This window comes from Anastrepha obliqua, chromosome 3 (genome assembly GCF_027943255.1).
Source record: "Anastrepha obliqua isolate idAnaObli1 chromosome 3, idAnaObli1_1.0, whole genome shotgun sequence".
NCBI lineage: Eukaryota > Metazoa > Arthropoda > Insecta > Diptera > Tephritidae > Anastrepha > Anastrepha obliqua.
This window is the reverse complement of record NC_072894.1, coordinates 80,454,477-80,477,488: the sequence shown is the minus strand read 5'-3', so window position 1 is coordinate 80,477,488 and position 23,012 is coordinate 80,454,477. Positions and strand designations below refer to the sequence as shown.

General features: G+C 36.2%; 1 protein-coding gene across 11 annotated transcripts in view; it reads right to left on the bottom strand.

Moving 5' to 3' along the window:
• LOC129240321 (muscle M-line assembly protein unc-89) overlaps window positions 1-23,012 on the bottom strand; it is a 237,770-nt gene that overhangs the window by 164,419 nt on the left and 50,339 nt on the right. The window lies entirely within an intron of this gene.

Sequence of the window (23,012 nt, the reverse complement as noted above, 5' to 3'; positions counted from 1 at the left end):
ATCAATATTGATGAATAAATAAGAACTGTTCTAGCAAAATAAAAAGTTACCATATTTCTAATGAACCGCGAGCAAACATACTTTTCAACTCAACTAATTAAGCTAGCAATATTTTGACGAGTTTTAGCAGTTTTTCTTTTGTTTATTTATTGCTAATCATTCTTTTTTAAAGCCTAGCTCATTATATAAGAAATGCCATACAAATCCAAGTTTTAAGTTTGTGGAAAACTCTTAAAGATCCATCAACTTGCATCAAAATGTCTCACTTAGTATCGATAATTTTAGAAAATGTTTGGGTATGCAGTTTTAGAGCCTATTTAATTCTAACATCATTGATTTTTTTTTTTTAATATATCTATAACAAGCAGTAAAAGTCGCAATATTATTTTATTCATATAGCTATAAAGATTATTAATCAAAATCAGCTTGATTTCATTTGACATTTCATGATGCAAGAATGACATAAGCCAGTATACTTATACATATACATATACATATGTACCTATGTGCATTAGGATGTGTCACCAAAAAATTATGCTGTGAAAAACAGGCATTATAAGATTTATTAAATTAAATTTTAAGATTTCCAAATCTTTCGGACAAATATTCAGTTTTCTTAGCTTCTTTTATAAAAAAATTAGTTTTCAAATATATTTTTTCCAAAAAATCACCTCAGACGATAGAATAGTCTAGGCTTAAATGGTCTGCATCAACAAATTATCTCAACACAACTTCGGTTAAAATTTCCGATAATATTTGCAAATAAAAAAAATGGGTGAAGTGAATAGAATGTAAAATCTTGGATCTACCACCTCAGTGGACGCTTGAACGCTGCGTTAGTGTGAGGCTCCAGGAAATGAGATCTCCTTTTCGCTATACAAGGCTCTAGGTTCCTTGTTTCTTTCTAAGCGAACGAAGCTGAACCTCTAAATAAATAAAGCAATAATTAGGCCTTGGGCATAAGTAATGCTTCTTAAATCTGGTAGATGCGTAAGGCGAATGAAGAAAAGCTTAACATATTTGAGCGAAAAATCATTGCATCCTTGGACCGGTGAGGATAGATCACCACCTACATTACAATGATTAATGTCTAACTTAGTTAAGCGACTTCTAAATCGCCGACTACATCAAGCTTCAGCGTCTTAAGTTCGCTCGACATGTTCTGAAGACCCAAATGAAATTGCAAAAAAGATCTACAATAGTAAGTTGAATGTGCCTTATAGGAAGGGTCGCCCAAGGAAAACTACTATTGACACAGTTAATGATGACGCCAAGATATTTGGACTGGAAACTGGAGGGCATCTGCAAGATTCAACCCGGACGTCACGTTACAATGATTAGATTAATGAAATAATTAATAGAAGAAATAAGAGGGGAGGGAAAATACCTTTCCAATAATATCTTAGATCTCTAAATGAAGCAAGTTTTCCTTGAACTTACCCAACTTGGACTGGAAACTAGAGGATCCCTGCAAAGAGTCGAGATTCTTGACCAAAGCTATTAAGGGAGGCCAAGATTCAACCCGGGCGTCACGTTACAATGATGAAGATGAATGAAATAATTAATAGAAGAAATAAGAAGGGAGGGAAAATACCTTTCCAATGATACCTTAGATCGCTAGATCGAGCTGAGCTTTTTTAAGTTTTCCTTGAAACTACCCGAAATGAAAAATCTCATGATTCCGTTAGCAAAATTTTTAAACAGTTTTATGCATACTTTTTCAGCTTATCCTCTTCTATCTTCTGAGATAATTTTTTGTAAAAACAATATTTAAAAACTAATTTTATTTTATTTATTGTATAAAAAAGGTGATTTTTAGACCTTTAATGGAAAATCGCTTACGTAAATCTCGATATTTTTCCGAAATATTTTGGCGCAATGGAAAAATATTACCGAATGCTTTTGGTACGGAGAGTGATGCACCCTAATACATACAGTATTGCCAAGTAAGTCACATTTGAAAATTCAATGTTGGCTATTTTAAAATTTAATTACTCATCATTTTCAGTTACAACGTCCTTAATGGAAACCGGCAAGCAATAAATTTGCATACATTCCGGCATACATTTACATTTATAAGATTATTTGTATATTATAATGCTTAGCCAGCCAAATTGGTAAAAATTACAAATTCATAACTTGTGATTTTATGACTCAAACGTTGCTAACAATATAAGATTGTTGGCTGTATATATGTATGTATATATGAACATACATATGCTCATAAGCTAATACTTGACATTTGTCTTAAATATTTTTTATCTTTATAGATTTAAACCATATAAGTACGTACACATGTACGATTAAGGTTTATTTTTGCAACATATTACATTATAGTACATATGTTTGTGTGTACGAGTATATCCCTGCAGCGAAAACCAATACAGTGATATATCGGCTTATCGACCAAAACAGTTCCTGAAAAGCTCGACTTAAGTGAAAACTAAATCGAATTTTTAGTCTTCCATTGGAAAATTTAGAATACAAAAAATAAAAGATAAAATTCCAGTGCAGAGCTGACAAATATTTTCATGCAGTTAATCAAGACAATATTGATCAAACGAGCATAAATCGCGATATTTCATACTGTAGCTCCAAAATAATGCGTTTATACTCAACTTGCAGCCAAGAAATCTTGGCTGCTTTGTATTCACGCAAATTCATAACTACGTTCCTTCGAAATTCGAGACTAGTTTTTAAAACTCGATACATTGGAATTAAGAAATAATAATAAGAAAAATACATATCTCCCAGATCCTAAATTATCGAAAAATTTATTTCAAGTAGTTGAAAAAAATTGGTGGAGCTATTTTTTGGCAGTATTCGTGGGTAAGAATGCCTTGAACGAAACACCAATTGATTGTTTTTTTCTAATAGCGGTTATTCTTCAGTAGACGATGGCAAACCTGCAAGTGTATTTCTGCTATGAAAAATCTACTCATAAAAAACCGGCTGCCGTTCGGAGTCGGCGCAAAATTGTAAGTCCACTTATTTACTTTTCTTAAAACGGGGAGCAAACTGAAGCCTGAGGAAGATAACTAGAGGATTAAAATATTCCACAAAAAGTATCCTCGTCAGAATTTCCTATAGGTTAGATCCGCTCGATCCTCTAGATCGCTCATAGACCAGAAATTAATCACTAGTGACACCAACTGTGAGTATGGAGAGTTTATTTTATATATTTTCCTTTGGATAATTTAAATAGGCTGCTAATTTTTTGATCTGCCACATTTTCTAATGCTGAAATGGATGCAGAACCTAAGCATTTTATACGTGTTTGTGCATGTATCGTTCTGAACTAGCTTCAGTTTGGCCGCATACGATGGAGTGAGACAGTGTCCTGTCATATCCCCACTACAAGTTTACACTCTTTCCTGGGAAGAAATAAAGTAAAGTTTGTTGACCTGACGTTGTGCTTGCGTAGTATGACTTTCACGACCATTGCATGAGCTGGCTCTTTCCCGTCTTGAATTCGCTTTTCGAATCATAGCTGTATCTATGTACTTAGTGTATCTAGTCGTTGTTTGCAGAGAGGTGGCTGTATACCGGCCGTTCCAGCTACTGGAAGATTAACGCCTGCTTTGGCTAGCATATCCACTATCTCGTTTCCTTCAATGCCCTTGTGTCCTGGAACCCAGTAGATGGTGGTTTGTCTCTCAGTTCCTAGCTCATCCATTCTGGCATTGTCGTACGCAGTGTGAGTTTGTCATTACAGCTATTATTGCCTTAATGGCTGCTTGGCTGTCAAAATAAAAGTTTATTTGAGAGTTCGGAAAAGTGTTCTCTATGGCTGAGTCTGCGGCTTTCGTAGTCCGGTAATTTATATGACTTAAGGTTTAAACCTCTGCATATTCGGCTGTGACCATAAAGCCTTTGAACTAGTTGTACTGTTAGGTTAGGTTGAAGCGGTTGTCCACTGTAGGACACACTCAGGCTCATGGCCTATTGTGATGCCGCGTGGAGAACTAGCCCTTATCCCTCCTGAAACCAATGTGCACTTTTCAAAAATTCCGTAAGATCCTAAATTTCGACAGAGATTTCGGCGAGATCTTCTAACTCATTAAATAATTGTCCGCCCAAAATGTCGAGTCTACGTCTGGATAGAGCAGGACAGTGACACAGAAGGTGCCAAATCGTCTCTTCCTCTTCCTCATCTAGACAACTTCTGCAGAAGACATGTGCTTGCACACCCATTCTCTGGGCGTGCCTACCGATTAGGCAGTGCCCCGCAATAACTGAAATCAGTGTGTTAAGATTGTGCTTATCTCTTCTTAGTAGAAGTTCCGTGCGTTTAGCATTGAGAGTCGACCACAGCTGTCGGGCGAATTTTTCAAGTGGCTTCATTACGCCATCTTTCATGCAGGAGATCGTGTCAATAGCCCAAGTGCAGACTTCTTTGCAGAATTTTTTGCTACTAAAAGTAAGTCTATATTTAATGAAGGTCAGGTATCTTGTCTAGTGCTACTGTAGCAGTTTGGTAACGTATATCTTCTTGTTCAAACTTGTCCACCATACTAGAATACCATAGAGTATTATTGGTCGTACTAAGTCCAATGTGAACGTCCTGAAGATAAACCCCATGTCTTACCGACCATATTTCTGCAGGCTTATGAGTGCTTTCTTCGTTCGTTCTTCCACATTGAGCTTCCACGTTAGCTTGCTATCCAACATTACTCCTAGGTACTGAGTATATATCTTAACCTGTAATGTGATGCTAACCAGCCTAGGTGGGGTCGAGTTAGGAATCTTGTACTTCAAAAGCATGTACTTGTAGCACATGGACAATAAAATTTCTACTTATAACACTTTTTACAAGTAATATAAATATCTCTTTAATCAAACTTTGGAAACTTTGGTCCATTGAAAAACAATCGGCTGAGAAGTGCTAAATCATAATTTTGTCCTACAAAAGTAGTCCACTCACGTTGCATTTTCAGGATAGTCGTTTTTCTCTGCTAAAAATGCTGTTGGTCAGTGTAATTAAAGCGCTCAAAACAATTCGAAAGTCGGTATTCCATTCGCGAAATCATCGTTTGATGTAGTTTGTAGGTTGGTTATATCAACTGAAATAATTCTCGATTCCGCATTAAACATAAATAAACTTTTATTTGAAAATAAATAGAACCTAGGTTAATTTAAAACCGTTTGATTTTTAACGCTACCAACATGTACATATAATAGGTACATTTGATTTAAAAAATTAACCTTTCCCATAATTTTTTTCGAATAAACTCACTAACATTTTATTTTCATTAAAGTTTTCGGTCCATTAAAAGTCACCCTGTAGTTCTAGTGCCAGGAACCAGAACTCTATTGCAGCGGTTTAATATTTCCCTACAGGGTATTTTGCAATATAAACATATATACACGCATGCATACATATATATATACAGTATGTACGTACACATGCACAAACGTATATATGGCTAGTGCACGCTCAAATGCCGGTTTGTCTGTGCACGTTTCAGACCAAAACGAGCCCAACAGGCGAGACCGCACAAGTTTCCAGCGAACTTAAGTTAACAGCAAGAAAAACAAAACAAAAATTGTAATTTCAGCTGCTAGGCTGAGCTTATAACTGAAATATGAACCATTTACGGGCGACACAGTATGACATCACGGCAAAAAAGAAACATCGAGTCTACGGTTTATGCGTATGTATGTACATGCTATGTGCGTATTTATGTTTATTAATGCCATTAACTCTCTACTACATTTTTTTATTACCTTTTTGTTAATCGTAATTTGTGTTGTGCCAAAGGTAAGAAAAATTATCTGCTGGTAATTAATAAAAATGCAAATGATGATATGCAAATGAAGTTTTGCCAAGCCAGGTTTTATTAACTTGATAGTTTTTATCGATAATTCTTTATTAATTTTTGCGCCTTGAAGCTAACAATCAGATGGTAGTCTTGGGGAAACAAGTTTTACACTTTTCTTATACACTTTTTCCTCCAAACCATGTATGCGTTTTTGAGATTTTTATGTACATTTTTATATTTATTGAGAATATTGAATAATTGCTAAGTAACAAATAAAACCCGTAAATTCAATACTTTGCACGCCAATTGTCTCATATATGAGTATATACATGTAGGTATTAGGGATATTAATCCTGGGATCGTGGAATTTTTTAAGTCACGAAAATACCGTGCAAAAAAAATTGTTGGCAAATAGTCCCGAAATTTTCGGGCTTTTTAATTTTTTACAAAGCATATGAAATGCAAGCAGAAAAATATCTTTCTGTAGGCATTAAAGTATACTACGAGAAAGAAAACCCAGGTTTGTCCATTCCTCGTCGCTCTTTGGAATTAGGCATTCCACAAACATCATTACACCGTATTTTGCATAAAAATTTGGCTCTTAAGGCTTATAAAGTCCAGTTAACACAAGAACTCTTTGCTGATTGGGTCGTTGAAATGCATAAAAATGATCCGGAATTCCATCGAAAAATCATCTTGAGTGATGGGCCCATTTCCTTCTCGGTGGCTTCGTCAACAAGCAAAATTGTCGGATCTGGGCCTCAGAAAATCCAAGAGCTATTGTTGAAAAGCCTCTCTATTCTCAACGTGCGACTGTTTGGAGCGGTTTATGGTCCAGCGGAGTCATTAGACCTTACTTTTTCGGAAATGAAACTGGAGCAACAGTTACGGTGAATGGATTGCGCTATCGAGAGATGGTTAACGATTTTTTATGGCCGGAATTGGATGGTATTGAGCTGGACAAAATGTATTTTCAACAAGATGGCGCTACGTGCCACACAAGCGACGAAACCATTGATCTTTTACGGGAATAACACCTCTTATTGTATTATTAAATGCGTACAAATGTAACTGTAGTTTTTTTAAGATTTATTATAGGTAAGGGAGCTTCAGAAATAATGAGTGCAATTTTTTTAGAGTTAAGTTGTTGCAAAATAATGATTATCTAAATCACGGGACTATTCCCTTTATCCCGGAATTGCAATAACAAGATCCCGAAAAAACCATAATCGGAAACATCGAAAAAATTTACATCTCTAATAAGTATACATGCACTTAGGGTGGACTAAATTTTTTATTTTTTAAAAACATTTTGGCAGACCCGCAGAAAATTGATAAAAAGGCTCTCAAACTATTTTGAGCTAGCCTAGCCAGTATCAAGTTGATTGTGGTAATTGATCAGACTACCTCCCAATTCTTCGAAAATTGTTCTGCTGCATAGCTTCAATAACGAGGAATGCTACAAGTAAATAGTTTAACTTCGAAAGATCTCTGGATCGTTCTAACCAATTCATGAAGCGTCGTCTTAGTGAACCTTCTTTTCGAGTAAGTAAGACCCGTCTCATCATCGAATCACTCGCAATTCACCACGGAACAATTATTTGTGAGTTACGCGCGTCCAGAGGCCGTTCGAAGTTTTTGAAAGCAAAAGAGGCCAAAAGCGGTACCTGGTTGATTAAAAATTCTATGAAACATCTATTGGTAGAGTGGCAAAAGTGGCATTCATGCTAGTGGCATTGAATAGACAATTGAAGGTTATTTGATTTGAAAGACTATTACCCAGCACCTATTTAAAAGTAAAGAAAATGATTTTATATGGAAAAATGTTAGGTTACCGTAGCCGAATTGGTTGGGGCATGACTATCATTCGATAGTGCCCACATTCGAAGCATCGGGCATGAACCACTAAACAGCAAAACATAGAAAAGTTATTTCTAAAAGCGGTCGTCCTCAGCAGGCAATGGCAAACCTCCGAGTGTATTCCTGCCTGCGGATTCTAAGCCTGCCAACTTGTGCGTGCTAGCAAGAACGCGTCGCTGGCAAAAAAAGCTCAACGCTCTCTCTCTCTCCGTTCCTGCAGCTACGACAGAAGTCATTAGAATAGAAAAATATATTTACATATTTATCAAAACGAATAAAAATAATGAAAAAATTATGTGGGTGGTATCCGTAGCGTAAAAAATCGACAAAAATAATAATTTAAGTTTATTTTCGCATTGCTTTGATGTCTTTATTTATTTTTCATTAGCATCAATTTATTTCATTTACTGCTTTTTTATATTTTGTGTTAGTTTATGTTTACTTTATGTCTTTGTTAGCCGTTTGTCGCATTCTCTATTTTTTTATTTCTTTACTACCACCCGGTCGTTTTTGAGCTTATTAAAAATGTTTTTTGTTTTAAAAAAGTATTGATGATGCCATTTGTTGACTCTCCATTTCTTAAGCAAAATAAATTAAGTTGAGGATTAACGCTGAAGGTGCAAAGTGTTCGCATTTAAATTCTGGTCAGAGCGTATGTGCGTGCATACATATTCATGTGCTAAGTGTTTATATTTACTAAACAACATTTGCGGTTTTTGGGATCATTTTCATACTTACATACATACATACTTATTATTTAACTTTTGGTTAAACTACAAAACATGAAATGAACAAAAGAAATCTTTAATTTGTAAATTTGCTTGGCCATAATTCATCGCTCACTTACTTTGCCTTCAAATATATAAATATTACTTTTTTACAAAATTATATTTTACATGAATGAAAATGTGTGGCACAACAGGTGCTCGTCATTTGTATGGATTACGGGTTAATCATGTGTCAGCCGTTTGTGTCTAAAGATCACCCAGCGAAAAGTTAAAACAGTTTTTGAAACCACATTTTTTACTAAAAATATTTACTGAATGAAATGAATGGATAATTTAAGTATATACGAGTGTAGAATAAACTAAATTTCGCTATTTTAAAAGAGAGCGCGGGGGTTAAGGAAGATATTACAGTTATGGTGCTTTCCTTTCTACCTGTAAATGTTGCCTTCTATTGGGTTGGGTGATAAGTTCGTAGCGTTTTTATAAATTCTTTTATTTTATAAAGTTTTGTTTGCTGTTTGGCAAAGGGTAAATATTCATTCGATAGGACTCTTTCTGCTCTACAAAACTAATATATGTTAATTGAATTTTTAATTTTTTTTAATTTTTTATTAGTTTCGAGGTTTAGAAATGGAATACTCAGAAGGCAAAAATCAACATTTTGAACACCTGCTCTTCTTTGCTTTTCATCGAAGTCAAAAAGTTGAAACACTAGCTAGGTATTCGGACTAAGTAACACCGAGAATCAAGGAACTCAATATTATAGCGTACTATCCTGGCTACTGAAAGGTCACTGATGTCTTTATCTCTCATACCAGCACTTTTTTCTGCGTATTAAGACGGCAAGTGGCTCTCGTTGTCTTCCCATATAGAAAGCCGCAAGAAAGATGAGCGAAAGGTGTGAGATAAGAGCGCCAGGCGTTGCAGAGCAGCCTCGTATAAGAGGCAAATGTACTAAAGAAGGCAAACGTCTGCTCTTCTGTGTGAGTATGTGTGTGGTGAACAGGTGCCAGCCCAAATTAGTGCGTGCCATTAAATTTATTGCAGTTTGCATTAATAAAACCTGTAAATGTTTTCTCCTAATTAAATGTATTTTTTCTGCGATTCTTATTTGTTCATAAAATCCCGATGGCGTTGTGACACAGTGGGTGAATGTACCTTACTTTGCATGGGTTGTCATTACCAAATACTTAAATAATAATCCAGAGCACGTTCCTCACTCAAAACTGCATACATACATACAATACGTATCTACAGATATCAAATGTCATGGATAAGTGACAGCTCACGTTCAACTTAGCACGCAGAGAAATTATATGTTTTTTTTTTGGTTTTGTATAACTTGTGTGTAATTTATTTCTTTAATTACGTGTAGTTGTATAAACTTGTATGTATGTGTATGTACGTCCTGCTGCTTTTATGTATGTCAATTATAATTTGATTACGAATTGTGGGCAATTAGTTATGCCTGTGTTGTAGTGTCCCCAATGTGATACACTTTTTATTGATCATTCGCTTGCTTTTATTTATATTTTGGTCTTATATTCTGAGTTGATGTCATGCAATAAAAAAAATGTTTTACCATCAAAATGATGTATAATTTTTTTTATTTTCCATAAATCCTGCATGTTTGGATTTGTGGGCTGAAGCTGTTATTTATACTGTGTAGGCAAAAGAGGTGTGACATTTAAGTTCCGGGACTTTGTCAAAAAAGCGCAAGAAAATTAAGCTGCGAGCTAATTTTATTATAGATCTTCACAATAGTCTCCCTCTTATTTTACACTATGATTTCAGCAATTTTTCCACGATTGAAAGCACCTTTGGTAATCTACATAAATGAGAGACTTTCTTTAAGGGTAAGTCGCAGAGGGCAATATCGACATGCTTTTTTCGCAAAAGACTTTTACACAAAGAAATGAAATGTAATTGACCAGTGCTTTGTTGTGGTAGAAGATTGAGTCCTTTTTGGCGTGCTCCGACCACTTACAGAAAATTAGCGATGCCAATTAACTATCCGAGGAAGCGACGCTTGGAGTGCTTGAGAGAAAAATTTTTGGACCTTTGCACGATGGCAACGGCGCATATCGCAGGCGATGGAACGATGACCTGTATGAGCTTTACGGCGACATAGACATAGCGCAGCGAATAACGATCCAGCGGCTACGTTGGCTGGGTCATGTCGTCCGAATGGATACAAACCCTCCGGCTTTGAAAGTATTCGATGCGGTACCAGCTGGTGGTAGCAGAGGAAGAGGAAGGCCTCCTCTGCGTTGGAAAGATCAGGTGGAGAAGGACTTGGCTTCACTTGGTGTGTCCAACTGGCGCCGGTTAGCACGAGAAGAAATCTACATAATCGAATCAACTTTTTTCCCTGAAATGAAATTTATCTTCTCCTCTACTTTTTCACTAATGAATGTTCAGACGTTATTGCGAACTTATTGTGAATTGAATATCAAATAAATTTGTCTGTGGACCTGTTCACGTAAAGGTTAAGAAATGAGCGACATTTCATGGCGACCTCAGAGATTGTCGACTGTTTCGTGAAGGATTTTATTGCCGTCTGGCTATAGTGATGGTGATCTATACTTTCATGTACAGATATCGGACCATACTGTAGCAGTACATATATATGTATATATGCCTACATATTGGCGCTTGCATCCCTATTGGGTGTTCGGCCGAGGTTCTCCTCCTATTTGTGGAATGCGTTTTGATGTTGTTCCACAAATGGGGGGACCTACAGTTTTAATCCGACTCCGAACGACAAATGACTTTTTAAGGCGATCATGGCAGAAATACACTCGGAGGTTTGCCTTCGCCTGCCGAATGACATAATCTTTTTCCTCCAGATGTTCGTAATATACACCTCCCTACCCTCGAGCTTTGAGTCAACTGGGTATACAACAGATGGACTCGCCCTGCCTCACAATGTCACGTAGTACAAGTAAAACTAAGAAAAATTTTGTTAGAGAAATTACTATTTGAAGAGAAAACAGGAAAATATAACCCGAAAAAGAATTAGTAATATATATTCCGACTAATCTACCTCAAACGGATTTTTGGTCATAAAATGAGTTTAATGAAAAATTTTGAAATTATTTCAAGCAGAAATGTGAACGAGATCAGCATTTTTTTTTTTAATGTTCCTAAAATTGTAGAATTTTGGAATTATTTTAAAATATCATTATTTAATTATCAAATTCAACGTAATTTTTATATATGTATGTATGACGAATGAATAACTTAATGGGTAATAATTTTTCAGAACAAATGAGTTTTTCAAAGTAAATGATTATGAAACCGGCCGCAAAGCACTTAAGCGCTCTCACTCGCCCCACCCAATTACACAGAACACGAATGCAATTAATAATTTGGTAAATGCTAAAAATATAAATACATCGTCTGCTGCATGTAATGCTTCTGCATCCATTTTCGAAACATTTGGCTGAACATTTGCATTTCAAAAGACTCGTAAAAACAAATGAAATACTGTAATACATACACACATATCTACATACATGCAAATTACAATTTACAGAATGGCGATGTAAGGCAGAAAAAATTTTTTTGACACAAATAGCTTTTGTCAGAAATTTTGTGCAAAATATAAAAACGAGTTGAAGCTCAAGTCTCGCGCCATAGACACCGCGGGCGCTGTCTGTGTGCACCAAGAATTGGCAGGAATACCAAATTGTTTGTGCAGTTTTTCTAAAAATTATTCCATATTTTAAGCCTCGTGGTAGGTGTATTTGACATAAAAAATAGTGTTGGTACCTACAAATACCTGCTTAGCTGGAAATATTTTCTTAATGTAAGGAATTTGGAAAATGAAAGCCGTTTAGGTTTTGCTATTTCACCACTAATAGGATTATTCCCGAAACTCATTCTCGTAGTCGAGAAGCTGATCGTCCCGACAACATAAACAACAAAATCGTCAAACAAAACAAGTTATAGGAATAAGTAGGACAGATTAGCTGTTATCCCTCTGGGAGATACTGACGTATGCAGACGTTCACGAAAGTGGGAAAAGTGCTAGTTTATCAATCACCTAATCACAGATTTTGTTCTCCAGAAGATTACTCGCTATATAATAGCGTTTTTATGGAACTCCTCAAAGCTGAGTAGTGGGATTGAAACCCGTTTATAAAAATTAATGCGAATAAAACAGAAGAAAAGCCCTAATGATTCGCGCGTATAGGAATAAATGTCGCTGTTGATGGTTTCAATTTCCAAGTTGCGAAGTTGTCAAATGTCAATACCAGACGTGAGATCAATCCATTAACAACTTGTGCCAAAAGGTACTTGTTGTTTCGGCAGGCGAATAGTAATCAATGTCCTCTCTCAGCGAACAAAAACCTCGTTCTAAAATTTTCTCACCATAACACCCCCTTTATATACGGCGCATAAATTTGGACGATATCGAAATAATGATCAGAAACCCTACTAGCCTTTGAGGGAACTACGACGCTATCCACGTAAGCGACATATAGCAAAGAAGTTGAAAAGAAGAGCTTGATAAAAGCTTGGGCATCGCAAAATGCATAGTTCTATAACTACTTCGTTTCCTTTACCTTGCCGTACATATGGACTACGATTCTAAGGTGATAATAAAAATGAATAACTTTGTTATTGAGAGATATGCAATTGGCGCTGCATTGCGAGCAGCAATCGCTATTAGAAAAAATTTTCTATAACTCCAAGATTATGTTAACAAAACTTAAGAAGCGATTCCGCTACTGTAGAATTACAGAAAAACGATTTAGCCTATACTCTGGCAAGAGCAGGTTAATCCGTCGGGTCTCTGGAATTGGGGGCAGTAGCTGGTATGCCTCTAGGAGGCTAATAAATGACTGGGTATACTCAGAACGGGCAGGCACTGGGTCCCTTAGGGGTTTCACATAAGCAAAACTCTGTGGATACTCCTTTGGTGGAACTGGTATATATACGGCTGGGTATATTCAGAACGGGGCAGGTACTGGCTGAATTAGGGATCTCATGACTAACATCAACCGCTCAAGTAAGAATAACTTAAGATTATTTACACATAGCAGTTGTTACTCTTTAGCTGTCCTTAAGGAGTCTAAAGGTGCTTTGCGTAGCTTTCTTACTGAGATATGCAATATCTTATATTAGTGGTGAATAGATGAAGCAAGTGGTATAAGTAAACACTTCTTGGTAGCACTGAAAAAGAGCTGCTAAAAACTTCATTTATGAGTACTTACTGAGGATTAGTAAGACCGTGTTCATACAAGGAAAGATTTGTTGCTTCAACTCGTGCTCTGTCAACATCCTTTGTATTCTAGTTCTTCTCAATAGTCTTGTTGACTGTAGACTAAAGACTAACAATAGCAAGATGTGTGTATACGATTGGCAATAACAAAAGAGAATTCACAATGTTGAAGCAGTAAAAGTATCCCTGTATGAACGCGGTCTAATGCAACTCCCTTGAAAGAGAGTTAGGAGCATTGAAAATAGTGAGTGAGATATAAGCATACTCGCTAGCGGCAAATTTTGCTCAATGACTTTGTTATTACTCTCATATGCAAATTTTTCGTCGAGTGAGCAGAGCGAACAGAGAATCGCGCATAGAAGGCGCCTATTTTCCAAATATGTACGTGGCTTCCTTATGCCAGAAATTGCAAGTAATTGAAGCTGCTGGTCGATGCTGACTTATAGCAGACAATTATTTTTTATATAAAATCACCCTATACCTACGATGCTTCACAGATTCGTTGATGATCAACAACATGACATAAGAATAATCATAATGAAGATATGCCGTATTTCAAGTGTCGCATGGCTTGTGAGAGAAGCTCATTTAAAGCACTGGCAGCCGATCGACATGAATGCATACAAACATGTCTTACTTTGTTTAAGAATTATAAAAAAACATACATACATACATACATATACCTATACATACAAGTGCATTGTATGTAAGAACACTTGTATCTGTACGAAAATCAGTTCATTAAAGGTGGTTAGACTTGCTTGTCACATTCATTAATTTGCATGTTTTGACTTCCACCCAGAGGGCTTTATGGCGGAGAAAACTAAATTTTTGTAATTCAAATGCACAGTGTACGAGCGCGTACATACTCGTTTGTGCTTAGGTATGTATATATGTACTTATGTATATATACTATCCACACAAATAACGGGGATGGAAACCCCCTATTGCGATTAAAGTAAGTTAGTCCACGATTTTTTAAGTAACCCTAAATTACTTTCCGACTCTATACCAAAGCGATTTTTTTAAATAATCGTGAAGAATGGTGGTCATACACATTATTAAATAGGAGTTTACAACCAAAACAACTTTTTATCTTAATATTTTCCCCTGCGGCCTTGGCCAAGTGAATCAAAAATTATTACTTACTTCATTAAAAAACACCATACTTTTTTGTTTTCTTAGAACATTGTTAGAATTTTATTCAAAACCCTCCCAAACTAACTTTTTGTTGCGCGCCTATTACGCACACCTCTATGTATATACATCTGTATATGCTATGTCTAATATGTTATACTTACATGTAAGCATAGCATTCAGGTATATGCGTACCTCTAAGGCTACGGCGCCTGACACACTGTACTTAATTTTTATATTTTGTTTTTGTACATTTCTGTATATTCATACATACATATGTATATATTTGTTGTATTTATAAAACAGTGACCATGAATTAAAAATTATAGAAAACACATCTTGTCAATTCAGAATGAACTCATTCTCACTCAATGCTTCAGTGGCCGGGGTATTTTTCTTCGGTGTATCGTTTCATGTTATTTTATTACCCCCGCGTAATTGGAGGAATTAGTTGGGTATTTTTATGTGGTTTAAGTATTTATTTTTTGTTTAATTTTTTTCTTTTCATTTTGTTTTTGTTCTTGTTGTGTGCTTTAATTCAACGGAGGTGGGTGCGGCAAACGTGTTGAGTTGTGTGATGTCATTTATTGCGGATTCTCCACCATTTGGCACTTCGCGCTTGTTTTTTTTTTTAAATTTGCGCTTTGACATAATTTTTGTAGTATATTTTTCTATGTAATTGTATGCATATTTGTGTAAAAATAAACAAGAAGATTAAGAAAATCAAAATACTAAAATATTGCTTCAACAAAATTAAAACCCCACAGCTGAAAATATGGAAGAGCAACCGCAAAAAAGCATCCTGAAATGCGTAATGAGAGTACCAAGAACTATTTCTGATTCCAGCAAAGTAGGGGGTACATTAACATATTCTAACATACGTTACCATATTTAGTAATGCATTGCATTGAACGAGCCCCCATAAAAATTAAAAACTAAAGGTCGAACATTTTTAAATGCCGTTTTAAAATCTCATTTTTCATTTGAATACACAAAAAAATTTATTTCGATCTGTCAATTCTGTTTTGTTTATAAGGCGTTTACAAGGCATTTGAAGTTGGCGTATGCCAGTGTATTTTTTTACAATGGAATGAATCGAATATCGTCTCATGGAAAAATTCTCTCCTTCGGCAGTTTTATCAGCAAAATAAACTCATATCTAAAATAGTGACAGTTAAACAAATCTGCTTCTTAACATCCAACAGTCAACGATGGATTTTAGGTTTTTAGCATGCTCGTACAAGCGTTGAAGATGAACCACGTAGTGGCTGTCTAAAAAATTCAACACCAACACCAGAAATCATTAAGCAGTTGTACGTTATTTTTTTTTAGAAAATCCAAGCTTTCTGATGCCATAAACAACTCAAATGAACTAATGCTCCATATTTTTCATGAAGAAAGAAAAGTAAGCACCACTCTTATGATTTTAAATTTTCACATTTGGTTGCTTTTAAACTAATTTCAAGTCAAAAATTTCACAAAGGCCATATGAACCAAAGTATCAAAATATGTACGAGATTTAGAAAAACTCATCAAATTTTCGTCAGAAAATCCAACTTTTTGATCAGAATTTTGGGTAAACCTTTAAGTTGTATATCTCATTATCTTTTAACAAAATAAAGTGTGTTTCAAGTGCCCCAAACATAGTCTTGAATTCGGTCAATTTTCGTTTTTTTTTTGTTTTTTGCTTAAGGTGCTGAACTTTTCTTCTATATAAAAAATGTGTTTTATATAAAGAAAAGGTGCAAATATCATAAAAATAAGATTTTTAATAAATACTAGTAAATAATATACTTAACGATGTGTAAAAAAAATAGAATTCATTGCTCACAAAAGTACTTTGCTTTTGACTAGTAATGGTGTATATATACAGCCTATCTAATAAGAGCGTGATCGTCATAAGTTTCAAAACATTTCAATCCCGTTTAGCTGATTCCACTCTACACACCTTCGACTTGAATACATGAAATCTTTGTCTTCTTGTAAAGAGCCTTCTTATACTTAACCCATCTTCGGCCGCTACAAGAATTCGACATAATTTTTCCATTTCCTTTTTAGTCAGTGCTTATAGGACCATAATCAAGAAAAATTAAAAAAAAAAAAAATTCTGACCATCGGTGTTTTAGATATGAACTGGTCGAAAAATCGACCACTGGCCAAAAACCGTCAAATATATTAAAAAAAAAAATACAACATTTATGAAAAAAATTTAGCACACGAAGTCAATTTATTTCATTTTATTTCAAATACAAATATTTTTTTGTTGTTTTATTGATAGAAAAGTCAGCTTACAAATTTTTATGATAATCATCAAAACATATAGTACATATGTATGTAAATGAATATCGCACTTTTTGCAAGTAAAAATAGTATGTTTCTTGCAAAATTTACACCGCCAAAATTTGTTTTCAATGCTTCTCATGCCTTTCATTGATCCGAGGAAGGTTCGATGGACCTTCATCTCCATGTTCGTTTTCATACTCGTCCTCGTCCTTGTCGTAATTCAATAATTCTGTTGTGACTTTATTCTATACTTTGCCACCGCATTATCATGGAGATCCACACCACCCATGCCATGATTATACTCTTGAATAGCTTTTGGCTGCGGGATAGTGATAGTTTGTTTTTTCTTCCGAACAATATCTTTTAGTGCTAATAATTGGATTGACTGTGGAGTTATTAGTTATAACATTGACTACAGCATTATCATTCCACCGAACAGTAAATATTTCTTGCTGATGATCAAGTAGTTGGTCAAATGTTCCTCGTATTTCTTTTTGTAAATTTCTCTAAGGAGAATCGCCCATTCTATTTTCGCGAATAGTACCAGTTGCAAAAAATCGACGTTCGTTCAGAGGGCACATTAGATGGTATGAAGAGAAAAAAATTATCAAAGAAAATGATGTGGCACTCGGGGTCAGATACATTGGCAAGCAAGTCTAAGACTGTTTGTGCGCCTAGACCAATAGTTTTATCGTGAGGGGTTGCTGCTCCCCCGTACAATGAACTAGAAAATAAGTACCCACTTTCAGATCACAAGCACCATGTTTTCAACCCAAACCGGATTGGCTTTCCCTTGATAAACATTTTGCAGGAGTGGCGTCCAAAGTATGGAATCATCTGTTCGTCTATAGAGAGATTATGGCTAAAGACTCCAAACTACATAAACTTTTTGTTGAGAGCGTCAGTAATAGGACGAACTTTCGCAAAACGGTCTGCTGCGTTTAAATTCGTGTTGTCAGCGAGATGGAAAAACTGCTTAATTTTTTTAAACCAATTACGACTCATAGCCTGCTTCACAATTGGAATTCCCATGTCCGGTCGAACAGACCAGTAGTGGTCAATGTGTGGCAAAGTATGGTACCCCGATAGGTACAATATTCCAATAAACCTACGTATTTCGATTGGCGTGATGTTAATTGGAGCATTGTGTTGGTTTGCATACTCATTTGTGAAAGTGGTAATATTTGTGATCAAAAAAGAATGTAAAGAGATCATAGGGGGATTTTGAGCCTACAAAATAGTGCAATTATATATACGTATACAAAAAGGATTGATTGCTTACCAATTTCAGAAAACATTTCTTCCAATTTGATTGCTTCCACATTTATTACGGTCCTTGTGTATTGAAAATCTCTGGGTTTTCGCTATATGGGACGGGCAAAACCCGATTTACTCAAGCGAAAAACTCTAGAACTAAAAATCTTAGCGGAATGCCAACATTCCACCGCTGCATCCCTTTTAGGATAGTTCCGCCCTAGTTCGATATTAGACGAATGAGAACTAGTTCGATTTGTAGGTATTTTCTAATAGTCCCGTACCATCCAATATAGGACAGGTTCGATTTTGGAGGTAAGGTACTAGTGCTGAACTAGAATTTTGGTTCACTAGTAGTGATTTTCCCTGAAGGGGTAGTACCTTTCCTATACCACAAAGATAATCACTTCCATCTCTTTCAATAAGAAAAAAATATTGCTAGATTTTGTTCTATCCTACATGACAGTTCCTGGCCAGCGGTCGATTTCTCGACCACTAAAGTTTACGTCCATGAAACAGTAAAAATTATTGCAATATTGATATGTTACTTTTTTGATTCTCTTAATTTCATCTTTTCTCTTCACAATAAATTAGTAACAATTATTTGTTTTTTTGTTTTTCATTATTTTTTCATCTGCACAAAAAACACGTAAAAATAGTGATAATTTCATTCTTTTACAAAAATCTGCCCTGAACCTTTTTTTCTTAAAAAATTATGCTCTGGAAATTAACTAAATTCCAAATTTAAAACTTGTGAAAACTGATCAATAAATTTACATTTAGTTTCTGAGATATTGGAGTCCGAAGTTGGTGGTCGAAAAATCGACCAGCTGCCGAAAATGGGTTAAGGAGTATTAGTACAACCAGCGAGTATTAGCTCATACAAGGAAACTCTTGTTGTCTCAAAATTTAAAATTCTTTCTTCGTATTCACACACGACAACTCCTCTTCTTGCAATTATTTTAGTTTTTAGTATACAGCCACCAAAAACATTAAAAAGAATGCGAACATCAAGCGTGTTGACCGGGTACGAACAACTCGATTCCCCTCTCCTTTTCTCTTCTTCTCCCCTCTTTCACAAGTTACGAGTTGAAGCAACAAAAGTTGCCCAGTATGAATGCGACCTAATGAGACTTTTTCAATATCAGAAAAGAGAGTTGGCAGCATTGAATGAGTGAGCTTTGTAAGGTACTCTATATCGATTGCTCGATATCTTTGTTACACAGCCTGAACTAAAATAGTCGACCCGCAAAAATCAGTAGAAATTCTTTAACCCCACATCACCGCCTTCTAGAGCAATGAAAAGCTGCCTCCGTCCTGGACAAAAGGCATGATAGTGAAGCTGCCCAAGAAAGGCGACCTGCGTGACTGTGGCAACTGGTGAGGAATAACCCTACTTAACACCATCTACAAAATTGTAGCCGTAATCATACAAAGCAGGCTCAAAGATATTGAACGTTCCTTAAGAGATGAGCAAGCTGGTTTTCGCCCTCACCGAACCTGTGTTAGCCAAGCCAACACACTACGGATTATAGTAGAACAATCAGTTGAGTGGGGCTCCCCGCTCTACATGCTGTTCATAGACTTTAAGAAGGCGTTCGACACTATCAAACGAGACGCAATATGGTTGGCACTTAGCAGAAAGGGAGTTCCCGCCTAGATAATCCGCCTCATCACAGCTCTCTACGAGAACTGCGAACTGACAGTGCTTCACAAAGGCGATATCACCGATCCATTCACTACCAACGCAGGTGTAAGGCAAGGTTGTCCCCTGTCGTCCCTTCTCTTCGCCATCGTCCTTGATGACGTGATGAGCCAACTGACCCTTCACAAAAAAGGCATCGTATGGAGTTTCACCAGACACCTTGAGAACCTGGACTTCGCCGATGACATCTGCCTCCTCTCTCACAAACTCTCTGGCATGCAAGCGAAGGCAGAAAAACTAGTCGCGCGGGGACGCACTGTCGGACTGGAGGTCAACATCGCCAAGACCAAGGCCATGTGAGTTAACCACAATAACGCAAGGCAGATATTGGTTGACGGATGCCCGTGGAATTCGTTGAAAGCTTTTGCTACCTCAGCTGCATCATCACGGCAGATGGTGGAACAGATAAAAATGTCAACTGCAGGCTAAACAAAGCAAGGGCGGCATTAATGGCGAAATGGGGGGAGTTCGGAAATCTCCACGCGCACTAAATTGCGAATATTCGGCTTATGCGTAAAGGCAATATTGTTGTACGGAAGCGAAACATGGCTGGTCTCCAATACCATCACACTGAGGCTACAATCCTTCAGCATAAATGCCTCGCCATCATATGCAGAATATTCTGGCCAAACACCATCAGTAACTACGCACTGTGGAGGAACCCATCCTTATGCAAATCACACGCAGACAGTGGCGATTGATAGGTCACACATTGAGAAAACCACCAGATAGCACCACGAGAATGGCACTGGAATGGAGCCCTTAAGGGAGCAGAGGTCGCGGTCGACCAAAAAACACTTGGAGAAGGTCGATGCTTCGCGAACTAGCAGATACCGACATCTCATGGGACGGTGCAGAAACCGAGAGGAGTGAACAAGTTAAAAATCTTTCCCATACAAATTTTTTGTAAAGTGAGCACAGCTGAAGCATAGCGAGCAGAGAAGTGGTGAATCGAAGACGCCTTTTATTTGAAAAATTTTTATAATAATTTAAAATCTTCATTTATTTCTTAACTTAATTCAAATTAAAGCTTGTTTCAAAGCACCTTCTGCCCTCAACATCTGGCTTGCAAAATCTTTATCTTCGTTTTCAATTAAATTGGCACAAAAGTTTTCACTCTGCAATGAGAGTAAATAAATATTTATCGGTTTCACCAAAGTATCACAAAGAAAGTATACATACATACGATTATGTACATATGTACGTGTATACGAGTATAGGTGCATACGTGCATACATAGTTATTATGCCTTATGTCAACATTAATGTGCGCAAAATAAGGTATAACGCAAACATAACGTCCAATGACCGCACCACTAAAACGAAACATTTATATGATTTACATATAAATACTACATACATACATACATATATAATGGCTCAAAGATATAGCGCTCATACATACTATATGTCGGTGCATATGAACTTTCATATATGTTTGTACACAGATACACATTCGAATAATGCCTAACATTTATTTTCATCACGTTCCATTGTCACAGGCATGGACAAGGCAATTCCTCACCACAGCATAGCGCCAAAGTCTTTTAGTTAGTCCGTCACTTGACGAGTATTGCATTATTCTTCAATTTGTATTCGCTTGATTTAACGAAACCACAAAAGCGAGCATTTATTTGATAAATTTGCATTTGTCCTCTACAAAGACGCCAAGTTCATACATACATAAGTATGTGTGCCATGTGCCTAGATAGGTGGACTCTTAGCTGTGGCGATAGTTAAGGCACCTTAAGGCACCATAATGAACCCATTCTCCGGCAACGAGCTATATTTCATACATTTTATGTTGTGTTGGAATTATTGGCAATTCAAAGAAATTACTACTTAGCACCATTAAGCTTTAAGCAATATTATAATGCGGCAAGCACAACATTTTAATGGATTTAGGGATGAGTTCAGTAACGTTTAATATAAAAGAATGGAGAAAGTTGCATCAACCAAACTTATTTTCAAATGAAAGCAAAATTAAGAATATTAAACCTTAACAATTACAAGTGAACCTTTAGTTCTTTTTAGTTACCAAAAACAATAAAAAAAAATACGGAAAATTTTATTTTTAGTTGTTAGCTTTCACTTCTTTAGCCTTCCGGATATTATCGACTAATATTTTCTTCATTATACTCTCCAAAATGTATTACAGTTTTCTTTGTAATAGCTTCGTTTTTTCGACCATTGAAAGTAAGCACGGCACCTGACTTTCGTAAAATGTCTACATAACCAATTTTTGTTGCAATACGTGTTCCGCAAGTTCTCATTGAGATCGCTCGCTTCTACTCTTCGATCAATTGACATATGAATCATAGAATTTTAGAGCAGTTTACTCAGTGGGAATGTCTATTAGAGCACCTATTCGTTCACCCATTTATTCGTTCACCCATAAAAAGCTGTGACAAAGGATGGGCTGGAGGTATCATGAATTTCATACTACATTTCTACTATACCCTGATTTAGAGGTTGAATTAGAAATATCTGTCGAAGGCTTTACGTTTGGTGAAGTCAGCTGGGTACTACAGCATTCCAAAATGGAGATACAAGTCGAGAAAATTTGATGAATTCGGCCCTACAACCACGAAAAGTTGGAACAGGTGACTAAAAAATATTCAGCTGTTTATCGATTCAATACAGTGTCGAAAGGTAGCAGAAAAGCGGTGCTTCTAACAATCCCATTCTGGTAAAATGGTAGTCGAAGATAGAGGCAACCAACCGTCTAAAGTGTCGATCAATTCTAGTTGAATCGGCATGTGAGCACTTATTTTATTGGTGAGGAATTGAAGAATGGCCAGAAAACAAAATTCATATAAATTGAATTATTTAAATTTCTTCTTCGAAGTAAAGCGAATTTTCTACTTCATTTAAGGAGTAAGACCATCCTGAGTTAATGTACTTGTTTTTTGCGCAAGTTTAAAGTGCATATTCTTTTAAATATTTCCAGATGTCTCCAATAAAAAATATCCAAATAAATGAAGGAGTTGTGATTATTTGAGGACAACGGTGGAGCGCAGAGAGCATTTTTATATCCTTTTACATTTTTTTCCG